Source organism: Anas platyrhynchos, chromosome 3 (assembly GCF_047663525.1).
Source record: "Anas platyrhynchos isolate ZD024472 breed Pekin duck chromosome 3, IASCAAS_PekinDuck_T2T, whole genome shotgun sequence".
Lineage (NCBI taxonomy): Eukaryota > Metazoa > Chordata > Aves > Anseriformes > Anatidae > Anas > Anas platyrhynchos.
This window is the reverse complement of record NC_092589.1, coordinates 40,943,656-40,965,072: the sequence shown is the minus strand read 5'-3', so window position 1 is coordinate 40,965,072 and position 21,417 is coordinate 40,943,656. Positions and strand designations below refer to the sequence as shown.

General features: G+C 39.5%; 1 protein-coding gene across 2 annotated transcripts in view; it reads right to left on the bottom strand.

Annotated features, from left to right (window-relative positions):
* The window catches only part of THADA (THADA armadillo repeat containing), a 161,280-nt gene that overhangs the window by 63,489 nt on the left and 76,374 nt on the right, over positions 1–21,417 (bottom strand). The window lies entirely within an intron of this gene.

The window sequence follows — 21,417 nt, the reverse complement described above, 5'->3', positions numbered from 1 at the left end:
AACAACGCTGCTGAGAGGAGCTTCTGCTGAATTACAGCATAGGTGCATGAGTATGTGTTAGCCATAGGAGTCTGCTAGAATTAGTCAGGGAAACTGTGCAAGAAGCCTGTTTGGTTTGCTGAAGTAATTGGTGCCGTGAATCCTGACTACTCTGTTCATGGCATGAGAACTTCTCCTGCAGTACAAAACCAAAAGACAGATTCCACCAGCAAAATAAATACAGCTGAATCTTTAGTCAGCGCATATCAAATACCTACGGCTGCCAAACCCAATCCAAACTTAAAATTTAGGCATTCAGGGACCTGAAGCCCAGAGACTTTACATAGGCTCTTTAAAGCGTGCAGCACCTCGTAGTCTACACCCTGAGCAAAGAGCTTTTTGGAGGCAGAAGAATTAGCATATATAACTGCTCCAAAGCCTTGACAGCAAAGTTTCTTCATTCCTGTCCTTGAGATCCTTCATTCAGGGCTCTGGGCAAGCACAGCAGGCAGATGGGTTCACAGGGGAGGAGGAGGCTCGTCCCATTTTCTTCCCAAGGACGGAGTTGGCTGAACTCCCTGCACAGGGCTGTGGAAGTCACTGTGCTACCTCCTCCAGAGCTTCTTTTAAAAGCCTGCTAGGCAAATCCTACCCTCATGAAGGAAAATATTCACGATACCAAAATAGAAAGCGTGACCTGTAGCCTGGTCAACAAAGCAAGTAATTCCTGTTCTTTGAGACCTTCCTGTGCTATTTAAAAACAAGTTCTCCAAGCTATGTAAAATATGGGTAAAATGGAGTTTAAGAAAAAAAAAAAAAAAAAGCATATGTTCATCTGGATGTATAGTCATCTAGGTTGCAAGGATGAAGAGGAAATATCAGATAGCAGCTGAAAGCTGATACCAGGTGCAGAATGGAGGCAAGCTCTTGAGGCCAACCCCAGCAGGTCTCACCCTCTGCATGGGAAGGAGAGTGTGTGACACGCTCTTTGGGCACAAGCCACAATGTCCACATCATCCGACTCTGCTTTTACCTTTCCTGTTCATCCGTGAGTGAACGGTCAACATCCACCTCCATGGAAAAACATGGAGATAGATGGGGTGGGACTGCAGCCTTGTGGGAATAACCTTGTTTGACTTGAGGAGTCTGGTGCCCAGGTAGCTTGGAAGCCGGAATTGGAGGAGCAGGGTGCTAACCCTCCCTCTTCCTTTACTTCATCTTACAGCCTCCAAATCTGAAGTTCTGTTTACCTGCCTGGGTTAAACACATAGATAGACATGACAGGTTCTACACAAGCTGAAGAATTATGTCCTCCATTGATTACTTACTGCAACCAGTGACATTAAAAATTTATGACGCTTTAGAGATGTTACAGATTACTTCTAAAAACGCATACACGAGCGTTTTATATAGAAATCCTTAACTTGTGAGAGTACAAGCACTTCATACTTACAAAGTAGTGATTTTATGGCTAACTGATCAAGCGGGGGCCTGCGCTTCGCTCTGGGAAGAAGAAAGCCTTTATATCCAGATTTTTACATCTTAGATCTTGGTCTCCCACATTCCAGCTGTCACTTGCTCCCAGGGTTATTTTTTGTTGTTTGTTTGCTTGTTTTGGAAACACGAGCACTGCCGCATAGCATTAACTTGACACAATTTCATCTGGGCTATTTTTTGTGAAATTATTCAAGTGGAAGAACAGCTGCAGCAATTTCAAACAAGCACAGGAACAGCAGAGATGTCAAGAGACTATCTAATCCACACAAACATCGAGGTAGGGTCTAAGTGTTCTTAGATGAAACAAATGCTTGCCTGTCCTAATATCTTGAAACCAGCCAATAAAGCAGACTCCAAAACATTTGTATGGAAACTCTTCAAGTGTTTCGCACGCAAAATCCAATCTCTTGAAGTAAGGTGTTCCACTCCCACCCTTGACTTTTGCCCTCATGGTAAACAACTGCTCTCTGGACACCGTTCAGTTGGTCCAGATTTTTTCCTAGTGAGGCATTTACTGAACAGACAGATCCAACTGGGGCCCCTCATGACAGGAACAATGAAACAAACTCTTCTCCATGTGTTAACAGGTGTTCTGCATGCAAGAGACATCCTGGAATGACAGCGGTTTGGTTTCTGTTCATTTTGTTCTCAAATCTTCTGAACTCCTCTGTACTGAGCACCATTTTGCTGAAATATTACCTTTCTGATTTTCCCAAACCCATTTTAGATTTTGATCTTTCTCTACAAAGCACTTCGTAAAACTATAAACCTGCAAATATTTGAGAGTTTCACCGATCTCCACTTTGAATCCTACTCGTGAGCATGCTCTTGCCTGTGCCACTGTCTGCTTACTAAAACTGTGCACTATTATCTATTTGACATTAACCTTTTTCATGAAAAACAACATACAGAGTTGCCATGACTGCTAGTTTTTGTGTGCATTTTGTGGCTTGCCCTTGATCCCTGTTCAGTAATTAACACTACAGAAAACTAGGGATGGAAGAGGAAAATGCTGTGTATGTAGAGGCTCTTCTTACTGCCTTTTATATCCTAATTGAAGACCATTTGGTGCCTTAACCTTTCTGATTTTATTCTTCTGTGCTTGTGTTCATTTCCAGGAACAGGAAGGGATTTACCTCTAAGCAATAACATAAAATCTGTTTCACAATTATGAAGGGGCTATCATATTTTTCCTAGAAGCTCAAATTAATTTTATCTCTTCAGCTTTGAAAACAGCTCCCAAAGTGCCTCCCTCCTCAACGCACCGGAAATCAAAGTAGTTGATAGCTCAAGCAAAAGGTCTTGAAAGAGGAGGAACTGTGTATATTAAATAGATCAAATGTGTGGATTTAAATTAGTCCACGCAGAAAATTCAGTACTGAAAATGCAACCAAAACTGCACTGCAATTCACTTTCCAGACAGACCATACCCTTCCAGTATGTTATTATTCTAATGCTAAAAATCAGAGGATGTCATGAGCCATACTTAAGCAGCAGAATTAGAAGGTACAACTCACGTAAGAGTTTGATTCACTCCAAAAAAATGTTGGCATTCATCAAAGACAATGCGTAATTATTGTGGCTTACCAGGTCTGACATATGATATATTCAAAAATACTGATTTTCTCATTGTTTCGATGCAAGCCCTCTATCATTTGTTCACCAGACTTCAGAGACCTAGTAAGTTTTCCTCACAAAAGAATTATATATTTTTTGTCATTTTAGAATATCTCAACTAAATTTGAAATTGAAATCAATGCTGGCATGTTTTATTCAGAGCCTCCTGCAGTATTTAATGCAAACTAAAACTGGAGGTATCCAAACAAGCAATCTGTTAAAGGTAACTGCAGCAGTGCTCTACTTCCAACATGTGTGAAATGTTATTGTTTGGCTTTCGGTAATATTGCTGTAGTTTTGATGATCTGAGACCGCAAGATAGTCAATGTCTGCATGTGGAGGTAGTAAGTTTTGTGAGACTGTTTGATACAGATGATAAAACAGACAAGCTTTCCAGCACGGAGCTTTCTTTGGGCCCCAAGTTCTCAATTTAAAACGGTCTGCTAAATTCCTCACTTACACATAAATGCAATGAGGTCATGGTGTTTCTTTTGTACTTGGGTGTTGGGTATTTTTTCTTTTATTACACTAAGACAATGCATTCATATTTTTGAAATGTAGTTTTACAACAGATCTGCATCATATCTAGAGAAAGGTTTATGCAGTCTTGCGGGATGACAAATTTATCTTTATATCTGATGTGATGTAAACACCAAGAAAGCAGCCTTAACACACTGGGAGTCTTGCTAACAGGACCGAAGACAACACCCACGGTATTGCCTGTACTTCTCTGGAGCTGTGCACTGAAGATGGCCAAGTCACTGGATGCTCACAATCCTTTTCTCTTCCCCTGTTGGGATGTCCAGGTTGTCAGGCTAATGCACTGGAAGGGCTCTGCTGACTGTCTATTAACTTGGGCAAGAGCTGTTAAAACAGTGCAGGCCACGGGAAGCTCAGGCACTTTAGACTTGTAACGAGGAACAGTATCCAGCCACCAGCCATCCTGGCACTCGCTGGTCCGTGTTCTACCAATGCTGATCCAGCAGGTCTTAACCTGCCTCAGGTAAAACCATTTCAGGGAACTGTGCTCCTTCGCAGCTCCAGTCTGGGAGGACTTAGCGCAGACTAACACGGCAGAAGTACCAGGTGAGCTCAGGTGCAGTGCTACATCCTAACTGGCAAACCCCAAGGGCCCGGCAAGCCAATGGAGACAAGTGGTGTGCTGTTCTCCAGCCATTTATTTCCATTCACCCTTCAACAGCTGCCAGTACCCTGTCTGCCTTCACAGAATGGCTTGGGTTGGAAGGGACCTTAAAGATCACCTAGCTCCAAGCCCCCTGCCATGGGCAGGGATGCCAACCACTATATCAGGTTGACCATGGCCTCATCCAATCTAGTCTTGAACACCTTCAGGGATGGGGCATCCACAACCTAAATGGGACATCCACAACTGGAATGGGGTTAATTTGTCAACGGGACAAAGAGATCTGAGATTGTCAATGCTTCATCCCTGTTCTTCAGCTTCAGAAGCATCAAGAAAAGGAAAGGAGTGGAGGAGGTTGGGAAAAGGGAAGAGGGAGAAATGGAAGTGTGAAGCTTTGTTTCCCTGATGGTCAATTGGCACACACATCCCTTCCTCTTATTCGCATCCATCCCCCACCAAACAGCATGCTTCCAGAAGCAGTACTGAGCCTTCTGTGTCACTGTCTTGACATCAGAAAGCTGAGTTTTCTTTGTGCCCAAGCAGACCTTAGACATGGCATCTGCTATTTTCCAAATATTCATGTTGGACCATCAAGGAAAAAAAATGCTGACTACTTAAAAAAAATAAAAATACTTAAATGATTAGACGTCAGTTAAGTCAAATGCATAAATCATGAGAAGCAGGAAGAAACATTTTTCTCCCCTATACCAACTCTGATATGATACGATGCTGATCATATCTCTAGAAGCTGTCATATCAGCTCAAATTGCAGTATTCAAGCTGTGAAATAGACTATGGTAATAACGAAGCAATGCAATGGTAGATGAAAGCTTGTACAAAGCAAACAAAAAAAATAATGCCTTTAAATTTGTTTGATGCCACAAGTTCTCTTGCATATCTACAGAGACACTGCAAAAATAACACAACTTTTTAATAGCCATAAAGTTATTCTACTGTGACAAACTTTCTGCCTAAAAGAGATTTCTTTTTTAAAGGAGAAACAAAGATTTCTGAAGTTTACAATAAATTTTTAACTTCAGATGTGAAATAGTGATTAGCGATACTTTGTGTGCAAGCACACATGTTCATACTCAAAAGAAAACACAGCCTCCAACATGTAGCAGCACAAAGTACCCTTTTTATATAATCAGATTTTCCAAAAACACTTTGAAGATTATATAATTGCACACTTCTCAGTGAAGTAGCAGAGTTAAACGTTTCTCCCCTTAAGCTGACCTGAAGCAATAAAAACTTCTGCATGCATGCCCTCAGCTATGTTAGTATGAAATTAAGTACACAGTACAAATACTCACATTCCTAACTGCAAGACTGAAACAATGCTCTCAGTGTTCATCTCAGGGCTTCTTGAAAAAAAAGCAAACTGACATCACCTTATACATTCTCTGCATAGATCATTTACCTCCCTATTTTTTTAAATACATAAAAAATACAGATGTTTCACCAGCTGAAATAAAACACCGTGCAAACATGAAGCTCGCAAGCATATTCCACTCACCAAGCTGTGGAGGTTGAAGCAACATGGAAAGAGGGGAAAAAAAAAAAAAAAAGTGTTTGCAAAATGGCAGCAGTAAAGAGATTATTGCACTAAGCCAAATGTGGTATTTTGGAATTGCTCCATCAAAAGCCTGAGTATTAACAGGCCAGTGAGAAAACCTCAAACGAGCTCTTTTATCCCCCCGTTTTTTGTTATTTAAAGGTGGATAAAATTTTATTCTCATTGTATGATAAATACAACTGCCAAGTTATCTCGGTATTCTGAAAACAAGACCCATTCTTTCATTTTTAATAAGACCACGCAGATAAAATCTGGCAAGCTGCTGCGACAGGTGAAGGCATTTTTGTTAGGATGATAAGAAGTTCAAAGTTACAATAATCATGTCTCTAGTGAAAAACAACCCCTACATCCTTTTATTTATTATTTTTTAAAGATAAGAAGTGCAAAAAAACAGTGTGATAATTATAACGGGACTATAAACCTCAACTACCTCTGCAGTTTTCCAACAAGATACTTCTATAAATACAGATTTGAAAGTTTATAGCTATCTGGTTACCTTCTGGTGTATTCCTACTCTGCAAAAAAAAAAAAAAAAGAAAAGAAAAATTATACAAAATAAATGTAATATTTTATCAGCAGCAAGTATGGCATGAACACAGTCCTTGAATTGTATCCTACTCCCAGGAACAAAAGCAGCTACACAAGTTGCAGGATTATAGCATAAAAGTAGGGCCAGATCAATGATTTTTAGGAATGCCTAGGTAACAATGGTGAGGCTAAATGAACCGATTTTTCTGCATTCCTGAGGAATGGACTCAAATCTGAACAGTAGCTGTGTGGTAACAACCATCCTTGAGCCATCAGAATACATGCTGCTGCTGCCAAAAAATCAGCCTGAGAAGTGGCAGAAAAATAAGGCATGTATACCAAGCAATCACACATGCTCTGGATATATGCATGAGAAGCAAGTCTTGTGTCATGTGTGCACAGATCAGCAACAGGTCAGACTAAATGTACGGCTGGATCCTGCACGTGAGGTGGCCGGGGCTTTGGCCCACCCACATGAACGCACTGCACCAGACAGCACTGGTGGCACCCCCTACGCCCCGTGCTCCGATAGCAGATGATTAAACCTCTGCCACACCAGCTGTAAATATTCTCAACTTCTTTCCACATTTAAATGACAATTTATTTAAAAGGAGTTTCAAACATTTATCAGTTCTCTTGCAATACTCACACAAATCTACCGTTTCAAAAGCTACTGACTTACCTTGCTCTCAGTCCTGCATCATTTACATATACCAATTATAAGCATTATCCCTTTGTTCCTACCACCTCTGTTCTTTGAAGTCTTTAATTTCACTCTGCTAATTTCATAACTGACAAATCAGATTATTATTTCTGCAAAATATAAGTTACATGATTGTCATATATCATTACTACACACGAATATGACTTGCTTCCTCAAATTTGTCTTTGTACAAATTAATAAACTCAGTCTGAAATTGCAGTATTTCCCTTTGCAAATATTTTTCTGAAAACTATCTTTTTTTTTGCCACATTAAAGCAACAGCTGGTTCACAATTTGATTTTTCCATAATTTCAGCTTTGTTTTGTCAGCATGTTTCATCATCTAATTACAGTTTGGGTTTATTATTCATGAGAAAGTAGGGCTTGTAAATCCTTCCTCCACATATGTCCATCAAAATTCATCAAGCAGGTTTAAAAAAGAATCACATTGTTTTAATTAAAAAGTAGGAAAGCATGTTTAGATTGAATTAAGAAGTGGTAAAGTAAGGTATGAAAGGGTGTGAAGTAATGAATAAAAATACAATACTAGTTAAGTCCATGTAACTGAGCAAGAATAACACACCTGTTTAATAAACTGAAAATTATGAATGTGCCATAACTAATGAAATAACTAGCGTGCCATAACTCAAACCTTCTGACTAAAACAAGCCAACAAATATGAAATTTCACAATCAAAGTTCTTACAATACCATTGTATTTGGAAGAAAAACCCAAACAAAAACTTATTTTAGTCAAAGGAGTACAAAACTGACTCCTAGCTTAAAATCCATGTGTTTAACTTAAACACTGTATTAGGACAAAACAGAACAATAATGAGATTGTAGCCAGCTTATGTCCTATTTACTAACATTTTTAACTTGAACATCCTAGCTGCATTTCCTCTGAGAAGCACCCAGTTTGCCTGTTTGCACAGAAACCTGGTAACAGGTGTCAGGTCTCTCTTTACAATTCTTAGTACTTCTGACTTACCTATTTATTACTATTTGGATGTAAGGTACTTCAGAATCATTTAGGTTGGAAAAGACCCTTAAGATCATCAAGTCCAACCATCACCTAACACTGCTGAGTCCACCTCTAAACCTGCCCCTACGTACCACATCCCCACATCTTCTCAGCACCTCCAGGGATGGCGACTCCCCCACCTCCCCGGGCAGCCCCTGCCAATGCCAACCACCCCTTCTGAGAAGAATTTCTTCCTGATACCTAACCTAAACCACCACCCCAGGTCCCTTTCTGGCAGGCAGCTTTTCTGCCAGTCTTCCCCCAGCCTGTACATTGTATGGTGTTCCCCAGGAGTGGCACCTGGCACTCAGCCTTGTTGAACACCATACAATCGGACACAGCCCATCCAGATCCCTCTGCAGAGCTTTCCTGCCCTCAAGCAGATCAATACTTCCTCCAAAATCACACACAAGATTATATGTTGGAAGTAGTTAAAGATTGTGCCAAGCCTGGATTTTTGATTCAAAAACTAAAACAAAAAACCACAATAGGAAGGATACAATAAACTCCCCTCTTCCAAGTCTATATAGCTTGCCATCATCAAAACCCACCCATCATGGCCCTAATTCAGCTACTTGCAAGGATATCAAGCTTTCCCCCTCCTTCATAATTTTTGTGAGGTTTTTTTTTTTTGGAGGCATGGGAGGGTAAAAGTCTGAAACAACTTCTAACAATTATTTTCCATAGGATGTCCTCATAACAAGCTATCCTGCAAACGTCCACATGAAGGAGACAAAATGCAAATAAAAAACCAAGGTACACACCCTTGTTTACCAAGGGATACTTACAATTTGGAAGAGTATTTAAGGATATACTGACACTGAAAAGCCGACACATAATAGACACGGTCAGTAAGAACTGTTTATAGTGAGTGCACAAAAGCACACTGCTACTTGACCCTGTAGCCGTGCTGCTTTCAGGAGAGTTGATCTTATGTCTCAGGAATGCCTGCATTAGCACACAAGCTGAGAAAATAATTAGAACTAAGCTATATAGATTTGATGCTTTTATTTCTGACTTTACATTACAACTTACTCACAGCTTCAGAAAACAATTTTCTTCTCCCAGCTAGTGATTTTAAACTTAGAGAAAAGTCTTTTGCTTTCAAACAAAAGAAAAACATTCAATATTTTTAAAACGTGATGAATAATCTGTGACATTAAATGTCCAAGCACAGGTAGCTATAGCCATGAAAAAGGTGGTGCTTTTCTAAGCCATATTAACAACTTCCCAAAGCTTTTCTCCATTAATACACCAAGTCAGTCATAACCTGTTGTTCTATGTACCTCCATGTATGAGGGATCAACCTGTATTTCCATTTCTGCATATTTATAAGCATACTGTCACTGCTAGTGGCTCCATTTACATTTGAGGAACTCTATCACCAATTGTGCTCTTTGCTTACTCTCTAAAGCAGTAGTAAAAAGCCTGCTGACCATAGTGTAAGATTATTCTGCCATTGCAGGAATTGCTGTACCACTCCACGTGTCAGAAATAGGGAAAGGCATCCCTCCTGTAAAGAAAATTCTCACATGGTTAGTTTCTGGTGGCCATTACACCACTAGAGGTGACATCTGTGCAGGTACATCAAACAGCAGCATCAGTGCCCAGACCTTGAACTCAAATGCCAACTCTCCAGATGCCACAGAGGAGCCTGGCACTCTCCTGAAACACCTCCCAGCCATGCAGAGGGAGTGACAGCAGGCCAGGGATCATTCCCAGCAGGCTGCATAGTTGAGGTGCCCACTTCAGAAAGCCAGAAGTCTAATAATATGTGCCATAGGTGATGCCACATCATCTCAGATTCAATAGTAAATGACAGCCCTGGGCACTTTTAAATTAGTACATGGGAATAGCCAATGAGTCTCTTCCTGAACCAATGGTCTATGTAAGAAGTGATCACTTCTTACTTCTTACAAGACTGCTGAAGAAAATAAAATAAATCACATAGTGCATTACCTCTAGCAAACTGTATTCATCGTATCAGGAAAAATATTCTGAAAATACCTGTAACAGCTCCACAGCAGAGTAACATAACTAAATGAACGTAGAACCCATACGAATTTTCCTCTGCCAAAATTATCCCTACAAAAAAGCACATGCAACTGAAACATGGAATAAAAAGTAGCTTTCTATCAAGACAACATAGACAATGCGTGTGCTTAACTTGTGCGTAAGTCAAAAGGAATTCAAACTGTAAACAGCAATAATGAGTCGTTCGGCTTTACAAAGTCAGTATCTGTAGGACAACAGCATGAAACACTGACAAGGGAAATGTCATGCCAACTTTTTTTTTTTTTTTTAATTATTTAATACAGTAACATCCGGAAAGTAACTCCTGGAAGAAGATCCCACTAATCTGTGGCATAAGAGTGGGGAAGGACAATCCTCAGCCCAAAAGCTCTCCTCTTTTTTTAATCTCACTGTAGTACAAGGTGGTAGTGGATACAGGCACCTCCAACAGGGTACATCACCTGAGAGGTGAGAGGACTGGCCTCCTCAAGACATTACCCTTGTACTTCTTTTGGATGAATAGAGAAGAAATAAAGATTTCACTTCTGTAATGGTACACTGAGTCTCAATTTCAGTAATTGTCCTCAAAAATTCATATTCCAAAAGGATGAATATAGAAGAGAGTCTTGCAGACAAGGAAAGAGATCAAGTGGCTTATTTAAAATCTAGAAGGGATGCATCCCAGAAACAGATTTAACTCAGATCTTTTAAGTTCAAATCCACAGATAGTAGGCATGTGTATGAGAATTTACCTAGGGAAAAAAGCAACTAGGAAATCCTTTAAGTATATTTTTTATAAAAGCATTTTGCTCTCCAGAGAGAAGAGTGGGAAGATTACATATGTGCCAAATCGAATACTTGTAGAATGCACCACCAAAAGCACACAGAGAATGTAAAGACAGTATTTCCTCACTGTCCCTAAGTTCTGGACCACTGATCTTCCGTAAGTTTTACACGGGTATGATGTGATGAACCTTTTGAAACTATAAAACCAAGTCCACAGGAACATAGATAACTTACGATGAAACTTCAACTCCAGCAAATACACGAATCATGGTACTGCTGAAACTCAGCAGATTTTTGCCTTACACATATGGACAAGCTATTTATAAATTCTACTTCCCATCAGGCTCAGCATGATGTCAGCTTACAATAACAAGTTAATGTTAATGTTTTCCAGTAATTTTCACAGTGCCATTTAACTGCAAGTGCCCTAGCCAAGGTAAACTTACGGGCAAGGAAAGGGCTAACTGCATAATCACAAAACGGCCTTAATGAATTTTGCATTTATGCTTTGAACAATTAAAATTCTACCTGCAATATATTTCTCTTTTGTTCCCGAACTTTAATCTAGCTAGCCAGCTGATTATATCTCCCCAAAACAGCTCAAATATTGCTCCTGATTTTAATTATCCATAAAGCCTTGTCGTGGTTGTTTTTTTTTTTTCTTTCACCTGACGAACAAGCATCCTACACTATCACAGCAAGTGCCAAACTCAAAGCTATCTAACATTTTTTAAAAATGTGGTAAGCTGGTGCACTTTGCTTTACTATCAGGAGCACCACAGCACACAAACTCAGTCTCTGCAAATGCACCAGAACACACAAGTTCTGGAGCAAGACGATGGAATTTGCTGGGGCCTTTTCTCTTTAGAGGTGCTAGAAGCTGTTCAGGAAGATCTATCTGTTCCTTATCTTTTCCCTTGCCTCTTCAGCACTCATGCAATTGGTAAGACACCTTTTTGACAAAAGGGAACAGGAACAGTACTTATAACAAAATTATTTTTTTGTAAAGCAAGTTCTTCCAGTGCATTTCCTCATTCAAGACTACTTTCTCCAACACTTGCACATGCTTTGACTTCACCATCCCAGAGGAGTACAGCTGCCTGACTCTAATAATAGATCTACCAACAGTTTTTGAAGTTGTACTTCTCATGTTGAACTGCGTAGAGGTTATTTTCTGAGCACGATGGTGTCAACAGCAAACGTTACCATGCCTGCCATTTCTTCATCAACTACATCCTGCCACAGTTTGACAAATTCAGACCTAGCCAGGCTTCACATGAAAGCACACTCTCAACTCCATCCAGTTGTAAGAGTCAGGTTAGCAGAGGCCTGCTATTGAAATGGAGCCAATCTTGCTCCTTTTCACTGAAATGGCCTAGAGAAGATCGTGTCTGGCTGATCTGTGGCAGCTGCAACGCCCACCAGAGGGTTAGCGATGAGCAGCTGGATGTGGGCTGCTGTGCACAAGCTGTTTACAGATGACAAGCTTGCTGAAATCTTCCAACATACAGCCTCAAAACTGGCACTGAGAGCAACACCTGGACAACGCGCCCATTTCACTACAAGCCAGATTTACTCAAGGCAGCTGAAAGACATTCTGCATCAGTGATACAAGGAATGACCACAATACTCACTCCTTTTACTTACAGCTAAGGAACACACACAAGCCAAACAGAAGGCACTCAGAGTATCTCCAGAAGCTCTTCAGAATTTTTCCTCTTTGCAGTCAGTATCAATTTGGTCTTGCCTGTGTTGGTCTCCACCTACCACTCCACAGACAGTATCCCGTCATTTTCATATTTTACCAGTGGCTGCAACTGCAACAGAAGCAACTGAAATCTTTTCAGTTGGCAGATGAAATATTTTCTGTTTTCCACCTCTATTTCAGTGAGAGCTTGCAGCTTGAAGTCACTTTGCAGTTTAAATTTGGCAGAAAAGAAAAAAGCAAACGAGTGAAAGCTGAAGCCACCACTACCCTCCCTGGCATGGTCCTGGTACTTTGTTCATAACCTATGATAAACCATAATTAAAGCTGCAAAAAGGTGCAAAATAGAATGGCTTTTCATCACATTGATCTTATGTGTAAATACATCCATTACCAATGCATTGTAACCTTTCAGAACCCTAGAGGTGTCTGTGCTGTGCCCTGTCCTGCCCTAAATCCTGACCACAACATGTCCAAGATCTTGCTCATCATCAGATGTTGCTGAGGATTGATGGTTTATACTGAATTACTTTAAGGATCATCACATAACAGAGCGTTTTTTTAAAAGCAGTAAAATCTACAAACTAAAAAAAAAAGTAGAGAAAAGAACATACAGCTATATGAAGGACGAGTGCTTCAAATACACTCGAGTCGCAAAATTATTTTGGCTTGGAGAAGAGAACAACAAAATGAAGCAACGAGATGACTTTGTCAGAAGTTACTGAATCCACAAAAGTAGCCTAGGAGTTTACTGAAATTCCACACAATTCAACAAGTTAAGAGCACTTGGAAAAATAAGGGAAAATTATCTGAAACCAAGCTCCATTCTCCCCTGCCTCCTACAATTACTATGCTTCTATGCACTTCATTAGTATTTTTGGCCTTACAATACACTAAAAAAATGATAAACCAGCTACAAAAAGGAGCTCAAGATTTATTTATGTACTTAATGTTAAAGAGAAGTGCTCTCTTCTAAGTTAAAGATAACAATAGAGTAAAAAACTTTTTGTTAAATGCGTTAAAAGGTCAAATAAAAGCACTAATTGATGACACAGTTCTCGTTACAAAGACGTGTGAAGAGAATCCCTACAGCTAACATTGTGTGCAGTAACAATAGTGCACATGAATGTTTTGTGTTACAAAGTAATAGAAAAGAACTTAAAATTCCTCAAATTTACCACCTACTTCTCAGTCACTATACAAAACATACTACTAGCATTTACCGCTCAAAATAGCCCATTTTTCCTTTTGTCCCTGCAAAATCACACTAACTTAAGAAAATTACCCCAAACTAAGAATTTATAGCCATGAACTTTTTTCCTGCCCATGACACTTCATTGAATGTTATCATCCATCATTTGGGGACACCACCAAAGTGTTTTATGTTGTACAACTGAAATACCACAATTGTTTCAAGGGTTCTCTTGGCTGACAGTGGTACTGTAATTCTGTACAGCAAAGTTGTTTCTTAAAAACCACAAGGATCACCCATGTAGATAAAGCCATTATAAACTTCACTCATATACTGACTGTTGCCCTATGTAATCCTTATAAATACTGCTGAACTAAAAGATAATACTTGGATGGAAAACACATTCCTCTAAAAGGAAAAGGCCGATGGAAAAACATCAGCAAAACTGCACTCGTCAGTTAATGGAAAAAAAAGAGTCAGAGGCTGAGGTGGTTATGAACACCTCTTCTTCTGAGATCTGTTAATATCACTGCCTATTACACTCTGAGACAACAACAAAACTAAGAATTTACTGTTTTGACAATTTGAGAGCTGAGCATAACTTTAACAGCATCCACAACTCCAGTTTGGAAATACTTAGGATAAAAAAATTTGTTTAGACCATGTGATATCAAAGTTCACAAATTAAAGTTAACATAAAATGAACTTCTTGTTAAATTGTTCACAAGCACCATAACGTAAAATACTGAAAACAGCTGTATATGTCATTAGGACTATTAAATCTTCTGTCAGAGGGCACTCCACATTCACTGTAGTCATCTGAAAGGTCAACGTAATTTTTTTTTTTTTTTTTTAACCTACCTGAGAACGCATTATGGCTTTTAAGAAAACAAAAAAGGAAGAATGTGAAACAACTCTCTATGGCTACATTATTTGCAGTTGCATTTCCATCCTTAATACTTCTGCTACCAACAGTTCCTCTGCTTCCAGGGAAAACAGTATTATGCTTTTAGTGCTGAATATAGTATGAATTTACTAAGACTATGCTTTTCCTCCCCAGTAATCAGCAAGTGCCAAGATTCCATATTTTATTTTAAAACTAGTTAAACATAAAGTGTTCATTTTGGTTTTTATAATCTCTTTCTTTCATTTTTGACAGCACAAACCACCTGATGCTTTGGTACCATTTTTACATATCTAGAATGCTCCAGGAGAAATACCTACGGCTGTAAGAGCATTATATCATCATTTCCTAAGACCTCCAGAATCTACTTCAATTTGATTCATTTTCAAATAACTGCACATCATATGATAATTCAGAGGTGTAAATGATTGACTCAAAACACCAACGAAAAATCATTTCTATCGCTGGAGGCACTTGGGGCTTCTCACTCCCTTCTTCTCAAGGTCTCTATTTTAATACAACTCTAACTATTACCATCACTGAAGTTTGAAATTCTGCCTCATCAACCATTCTCCTGTGAAGTCTACCCAAAGGTAATTACACAAAGTCCTGTCCTTTTGAAACTATCTATGGGCTGTGGTTTTATGCTGCAACACAGGATACGCAAACACTGCATATGTTCATTAGATGGTACATCTGGAAATAACAACAACTATTTGGCAACGACATATACATGTGAAGTCTTTCAGATGTGCATCTCTACATCCTTCTGAGGCTTTTTGGGGGGAGTGGGTGGTATTCATGAGATGTGACAATAGCAGCATCACCATGGCGCACACACGTTCTCCTGATCTTATTAATTACTCTTGCATTAACAGGAACTAAAAACATGAAGAATGCAGAGTGTTTCACTTAAGATGCAGACAGTACGATTTACATTTTCTTATTTGTATCTTGAGTCAATTAGGGTTCAAATGCCTCTGGTTCAAAGAGTGAAGGTTCTAGCTGGAACTTCTTATGGCACTGAATGACACATTTTACTTCAAAAAAATAGAAGGAAAAGAAACAAGTCAAACACACTCAAGAATACTTACATTTATATTTTCTTTGAAAGAAGTAATTATTAGTCTCCTTAGAGTTTCTGGCTGTAATTGCCAATTGTGTCTGATTTACCACTGAGACAAGACAGAAAACCAGAAAAGAATAAGGGAATGATTTCTTGGAACTTACAAACATGAGTACATAACAGGCATTTTGTTTGCTTTAAGAGTGTTTTGTAGGGAATGGAATAAGTTGTGAGCTGACTTTTCCTACCTTAAACTATTTTTTTTCCCCTGAAGAATAGCAGCTTAATACTCTAAAGCTAAACAAATGCATGCATGTACACTGTGGAAAGGAAAGGAAGGTGCTAATTAGTTTTAAATATATTGAAGTTAAACTCAACATGATCTGTAAACACTCACTATCTTTAAATTTAGGACATAAATATTTAAGAGCTGGATTCTTAATTGATCCCTAGTAATAAAATAAACATTCTAATCTTACTGTTGGTGCATTTCCATCAAAAAAGGACAATGGTGATTTCCAAGTAGAAACAGCTTTCCCAACACCCGCTTTTGACAAAGACTTTTCTGCATCTATGGAAATAACTGTGTGTATTTAGGAATAAATTTAATAACCATTGCTTATTTTCCCACAAAAAAACAAACAAACAAAAACCCAAACACAATAACAACCAAAAATTCACCACAGGCCTGAATGAACTACAACAACTAGAAGGACCTCCTGCCAAAAACACTTCAGACATTCATCACAGACATGAGGACGCACTGAATCTAAATTACACGCTTTTGAATACAACTGAGTATACAGACAGACAGACATCTCTGCCAGCAGAATAATAACCCTGCCGAAATAAGCAACAATTTATCAGGCCAGCAGCTACTCTTTAAGAGGACGTGGTACAGAACAGAGACAGGGAAAAGTAAGCACCTGAAACAAGAGCTGGCAGGAGGGAGGAGGAGGGAGATGGGAGTGCCAGGGGAAACGGGGCAAGATAAGGTAGGTGCAAGGCTGCGAAGGAATGAGGGAGGACAGAAGAGAAGCACCTGCTTATCAGGCCTTCAGAGGCTTCAGTCATTCTTTGCCTGCTTGAAGCCCTGTGGGAGGTTTCCACACTCCCAAACACAAGGCAGCTCCGATGATCCAGAGATGACTGGAATGCTCTGTGAGGGAAGGAGCAGGCCAAAGGAGGGTCCTTGACAGGTAATAAATTTAGAAGCATCCCTATCACCCTCTCAGCACTCCCCATGCCCTTTTCTGCTGTCAGACCACACCTAGGCTGTTTCAAGGGCCTAAAAAACGCTTTGCAGGGGACTTCAAGTCTAAGTGCTGCCCACAGTCCCGCTGGAAGCTGTGTTTCTGAGGATCCAACTCCGAATCCACAATACTTTTGGGTGGGTTTGGCAGCAACGTCCCCAAACTGGGAGCATGTTGTACTAGAGAGTGGAAAACAAATTTTCTTTCAATAGAGCATTGTTCCCCAACAAGCCCCTGACCTAAACCCAAAACACACAGATAGACCCTTACAATAAGAACTGCCTCCCCTCAAACCCTACCAGATACAAGTATAACACAGCTTCTTGTTCATCCTGCCCCACACAAACTTTGTCCCATGCTGTTTCTTTATGTCAGGGAGATTTCTGCACAATCCTTTCTCAGCCTGGATATCCATTTCCCATTCTTCTCTTCAGCCCATGGATAAACAACATCAGCGAAATAAAGCCAACATCCAGAGTACGTTGTCAGTTCAGATTCAGTGTCTAAGTGAATAAACCACTTTTAAGTGAAACAGCCATGCGAAAACTGTTCCTAGTAAAGTCTAGCACCATAATAACTACTTCCAAAATGAGTTATTCTACAATACTTCATAAAAAGAGAAACAATGGTAAAAACACTACCGCAAGAAGTGCCTGGGACACAAACAGAAATAAAAAGTACGAGCAGCATGCTTTAAACTTGAAGAAAGACAAAGTGGCCTTTCTTAACTGTAAAGCTTGTAATTAGACTCACGAACACCATGAAGTAGATTTTCAGATCTTTGAAAGTCTGTTAATCTGGTTTTGTGTTTACTTTGTTACATTTTCTAAGATTTCCAAGTTTCTCCTTTCTCTCCAACTTTTTTGTTCCACAATTTGAGGTTCTGCATCCTGGCCTTCAGTCCAGGTGATTCTCTACCGAGTAACTGCCCACTTAAAAGCCCTTGTACCTCCTCACTCACTTCTCCCATCAATAGCAATCTTTTAAAATGTCATTTTCTCAACTTTATTCTTCCTTGGAGGGCATCTTCTGCTTTGAAACAGCCTATGAAGGCTTCCAGAAACCAAGCGAGGCCCTTTCCCACAATTTCTTACTGTAGCCTGATCTTCTGGAAACACAGCACACAGTATATAAAAAAGCCCTCACTGTTCATAAATATTTTTTATACGTCCTCAAGCAGTCAGAACTTATCATGGATGGGTATTTGTAAAAGTATATCCAGGAAGTATATCCAGGATTATCTTTCTTTTGGCTCTGAAAGTTTTAAAAGACATGGCTTCTAGATCAAAAGGAGGAGAAAAATATCCTACGCGGGTGGGACTAAAAACATGTTTTAGGAGATGAAAAATGAACTCCGTGTAGTACTAAATTAATCCACTGCACCACCTAGGAGAATATTATATCTTCAGTACACTTTACAAGTTTCAACTTCTCCCTTCCCAACTGTAAAAACATCCTCTGTCTGTGGAAGAGTGATAGTATTGCTTTCCTGACTAATCATGAGGGATACTTAAAGATTCGTAATACAAAACAGGTGTGAGAAATATGTACTTCAGCACAGAATTGAACACTTATAAAAAAAATTAGATTTCACAAGAGTTCAACTGCTGTTCTGGGAGGTCTAAATCAAGTTAACCATCCCGTGCCTGAAGCAGTAGTAAGGAGGAAACTATGCCAACAGTATTCTTTTCTAACATCTCTCAGGAGAAACCTAAAGAGAAAATAATCTATCCACTGTAAAACTGCACCTATAGGAGGATTTCTCTTTCCTTAAATTTAATCCTAACACCTAATAAAAGTGATTCTACAGAGCCACATCAGTACTTCACATTTCAGCCCCTGCTCTTACCCAAGACCTAACCCGAAGGCTCGTGATGCTCTGTGGCTGGAACTGAAGGGCAGGCCATGTGTACATCAAGTGGCCGCACAGACATCCACCCCACAGCCTCTGCACTGCACCTGTGAGCAACACGAGGAGCACGCCTTGGGGGAGCTTTCCTTTAGTAAGGAGTGAGAGCAGTGCACTGGGCAAGGGTGGCCACACCACTGCCACAGCAACTGCCCAGGGTAGCAGGCATCAAACCGGAGGCTGCGGGAGAGAGGGAGTCAAGTAGGGAGTCAAGTCTGACTTTGCAGAGGGCACAGCTTTCACACTATGACCAGCACAACCCGAAGGAGCCCTTACTATGTTTACCTCTCAATAAAAAACAGCAGTAGCCACCTTGTTTTTCCTATCTGATGCGTACCACTTACTCCGTGCTAAAAGCACACTTTTTTTTTTTTTTTTAAAAAAAGTTCTGTTGAAGTTTTCAACATTTTTGCATCTCCGCAAATACTTAGTTGCTGTGGGAAGGAAATCAAAAACCATACAGAAACAGAATAAAAACAACTAACAGAGAGTAGTAAAAATTGCACGAATCCATGTTCTTTTAAAAACTAATGATATCTCTTAGGAGTCGGAGACATGGCATTTGGGAGCATTACTAATTACAGCAAAAGCACCTTCAAAGTCACATCCAATGAGCAGATCTGTCTAGTCACTTAGTGGTACCACAAAAGTTCATTAAAAAGCAGCTGTAAGAAAACTTCTGACAAAATCTCATCACTGATCTCCTCGAAGAAGCTGTCTGTTCCCATTCGTGAAACCTAGCCGTGTTTCTGTTGCATTAATGTAATATCAGATAGAAAACACAAATCTTGTTCTCAAACGCTCACAGCTGCGTACCCCTCTGGATAAGAGTTAATACAAATCTACAACACGAAGAAATGAGAACTGCTCTATTGCTGCCAGCTATGTAAGTGAATGTGTTTTCAACTTGACATCAGTATTTCTTTTTCTCTTTGTACTAATCTTGAAAGTAAGGCTTATCTTGAACACTAAAAACTGAGCTCCGAAAAGAAACAGCTGGAAGGAAGTTTCACTGGACAACATTTAATTATAGCAGGTTTATTTCTTTGATCTGTAGATAATGTACCATTTGTTTACTACACTGAGTTTTTATAAGCTAATGTTGAACTGCTATACTTCAAACGTTCATGCCAAGACAAATAAAAAGTAATTCACCATAGTCGATGTTTCTGCGCTACTGAATAAAGCCAAATAAACAATATGCTACTTCCCCATTCATTCCCTCAGACCCTGGCGATCCTTTGTCTTCAAAACAAAACACAAAAGAATACGGTCATTGACACCCCTGCTGGTAATTCACATCAAGGATTTTGGGCCAAGGTAACCAGTGGTATACCTCTCTCTTTCACTCAGCCACAAAAACCAACATCCAAGAATGACTTTCAAAATATATCTGCCTAATTTGTCTCCTGTTATCATAATCACACACCCTAGCCACTGGAGTCTGTAGGTTTTTATTACCTATTCAGTCCTGCAATAAAGCTCCTGCGATTGCTTGCTAGATCTTCTCCAGGCATCATTCTTCTCTGCTTTATTTTCAAATGCTCGTATTTATTTAAAAGGCCTTTATTCCCGAGTAAGTGTCCAAGTATTAAACTCATAAAATACAGGACTGATAGTAATCTCAGATACCTGCAGCTTGACCTTCCTTTGTAGCAGCTTAAGCTAAAAATCCTCCTTCTCTCACAGGAGGTAAAAAAGCATTCACGTTCATTAGGTCGGCTTTACTTTCATCGACAATAATCTGTCTTGATACAAGTATTCTGGATAATGAAACTACCTAATATATTGATGTTTTCATCATAAACTGCTTCTTCTCATCAGCACAATGATGTACTTCCTTTTGATGTTCAAAATCACATCCCTACACCTCTGGCTCAAGAGTGCTCTAAGCTGGGGCAGCACACGTTTCTTTGGCTGCTTGGTCTTACTCTTTTTCCTAGGCGTGTGCTATCAGCCCTTGGTGGAAGCACCACACTGACTCTGACAAGTATCTGCGTGACCCAGTATGAGTATTCTCAACTTGGATTCTTGTTCCGCTTTTCTTGCTGCTTTAGTGAAGTCATCGACCACCCTTTCAATCACTTCTTCCATCTTTCAGTCACCTCTTCCATCTCTCCATTATTATTTAAACATCATAACCACGACATTGATTTTTAAATTTTTGAATTTAAAGTTCCACCATCATAAATAATAATAATTGATAACTCCACAAAAACTAAACCAGAAGATCAGATTTATGAAAGCCCTGCATAGCTGGCAGAAAAATCTGTCATGCAATTGTGGTTTTTCATTTTTATAAGAAGTTTCTAGATTCTTTTACTGTACGATACTTTCAGAAGATGAATCTAATTCTATGGGATGTTGACATTCCCTGAAAAACTATTCAACTATTAATTTCTTGTCCCACTTAAAGTCGGTGGAAAATTTAATCTTCGATTAACATTAATGGTAAAGAGTTATTAAGCCCTTCATATCTTACTAGGTTTATCTTTTGTCCCATGCAACTACGGTGATGTGACT